The following is a 2,720-nucleotide window of genomic DNA, read 5'->3' as shown; positions in this document are numbered from 1 at the left end:
GCAAAAAAATGACCGAAATTAATAAAATAAGCAAGAAAATGAACAAAAACAGCCAAAGAAATGATTTTTTTTTTTTTGAAAAACAAAAATAATAAGCGACAAAAACAAAATAAGATGCAAACTGAATGAAATTGAAGGAAAAAAAACAAAACCCACACTTGATTTTTTGATTATATTAAATACAAAATAAAATGGAAAAAGATGTACAAAATAATAAGTAACACGAAGAAAGAAAAGCAAAAAAAATGACCGAAATTAATAAAATAAGCAAGAAAATGAAGAAAAACAGCCAAAGTAATCAATAAAATTGACAAAATCAAATAAAAAAGTCAAAAATAATAAGGGACAAGAACAAAATAAGACACCAACTGAATGAAATTAAAGACAGAAAAAAAAAACCCCACACTTGTTTTTTTGATTATAGATATTAAATACTAAATAAAATGAAAGATTAAAAAAAAAAAAAGTAACATGAAGGGGAAAAAAAGCAAAAAAATGACCAAAAATTAATAAAATAAGTAAGAAAATGAAGAAAAACAACCAAAGTTATCAATAAAATGAACAAAATCAGTAAAAAAAAGACAAAAATAATACACGATAACAACAAAATAAGACGCAGAGTCCACAGACTGATGTTCATATAGTGGATTAACAACTATATTTTCATTGATTTGTTGATTATTTTGTCCATTTTTGTTCATTATGTTGATTATTTTTAGTCTTTTTTTACTCGTTTTGTTGATTATTTTGTCCTTTTTTTTTCATTTTGTCGATTATTTTCTTCATTTTTCAGATTTTCTTTTGCTAACCATCTACTTTCTTTACATCTGACTGAGGAAGAAAAATCTACCATTAAACTACAGTGAAATACTGATGTTTCTGAACTCTGTGGACATAAATCTGTGGACACATCATGTCTCCAGCTGTCAGATGTCCTGTTCAGGAGCAGCAGACACACAAACATCCATATTAATAATCAGTAGGATATCTATCCCATAATATCCAACTCTATTCTGACAGTAGTCCTTATTGTTTTGGATCCCAGAGCCTGTTAGAACACAAACACCTGGATTCGACGGAAACACAGACTGTCGGACACAGTGGATGAGTTAAACAGATATGAATATGAGGAGAATGAAATGTTTTATCCATACCATAATAGTCGAACATTAACCTTTGAAGTTTCAAATACACAACATTTAAGTGTCTCCGTCTAAACGCACACATAAACATCTGAGTCAAACTACGGGCTGAGTGTCACTGCGCTGAACTGAAAAATGCGATGGTTTTTATTTTATTGTATTTTTTGCGTATTCAGCTCAGTCTGTCGCTGGGGTGTTTAGTGACAGCTGATGTCCAGCAGGTGGAGCTGTTACACCGAGTACTGCTCAGGTTCTGGTGAAGACTGAATGAAAGACTCCCATCCCAGTGGTTCAGACCCTTTCATGTCTTCAGAACCGGCGTAGGGATGAGATGGTCTGAACCGGACGGAGTCTGAGCGTCTGACAGTGACAGGAGAAACTGAAGTGGCTTCAAAGCTTTCATTAAGTCCGTTTTCACCGGTTGGTTTTTGTTCAAGCGTTTCCTCAACCAGCACCAGGACTGGGACAGGCTTCAGAACCAGCAAATGGTATTTGTACAAAAACATTAACTGGTATTGAAAAAAAGAAAATTACAATACACATTATGATAAAAAAAAAAAAAAACCTAATCTTTTTTTTTATTTTCAGTCCTTTAGGGCACAGGTGTCAAACATGCGGCCCGGGGGCCAAATCCTGCCCAAGGGTCCAATCCGGCCCTGTAGGATGAATTTGCAAAGTGCAGGTTAGGCCATCAAACTCAAAAATAATATATTAACCAATAAATAATGACAACACCAATTTCTCCTCTTTGATTTAGTGCAAAAAACATTAAATTATGAAAATATTTACATTTATAAACTCTCCTTTAACAATGAAATGTGAATAACCTGAACAAAAATTAACAACCTGAAATGTCTAAAGAAAATTAAGTACAATTTTAACAATATTCTGCCTTTTTATTAAATGTTTTGTGCCTTTGTAGATCTGATCTGTAATGCATATATAAATGATAAGTCGAAGCAGAATGTTGATAAAATTGTACTTATATTTCTTAACAAATTTCATTTTTTTCAGGTTATTCATGTCCTTTTTGTTTGGATAGTTTATAAATGTAAATTTTGGCCTAAGTGAATGTTATTTTTTTGTGCTAAATCAATTTGCAGTTGTCATTATTTATTGGCTATCATGCTATTATTGTAGTGGTTCGGCCCACTGCAGATTAAACTGGGCTGAATGTGTTTTGAATCTGTAATACTGACACATCCTCAGATTTTGGAATGAACTCCATCATTAAGTTAACGCTGGTTCTGGGTTCACAGACTCTGCATCACTACAGACTGTTCCTGCTGTTAGTACTGTACGCATGGACACGACTGGTCTGAACTGGAACCCTTTAACCACAGTTAGAAAACAGGCTTCAGCCAATCACACCACACCTCACTATCATTATTATTATTATTATTATTATTATTATTATTATTATTATTATTATTATTGAGCAGCACTGACATGTGGTGTCAGATAAAACCAGATCATATCAGATCTGTTCGATAAAGGAAATTCAGTCCAGCTCTGACTGTTTTATGTGTTTTTGTTGATGGTTCAAATGTTTTTTTTATGTGGAAGTCTCATGTAAAA

The sequence above is a fragment of the Sphaeramia orbicularis genome, chromosome 24 (assembly GCF_902148855.1).
Source record: "Sphaeramia orbicularis chromosome 24, fSphaOr1.1, whole genome shotgun sequence".
NCBI lineage: Eukaryota > Metazoa > Chordata > Actinopteri > Kurtiformes > Apogonidae > Sphaeramia > Sphaeramia orbicularis.
This window is presented reverse-complemented; position numbering follows the sequence as displayed.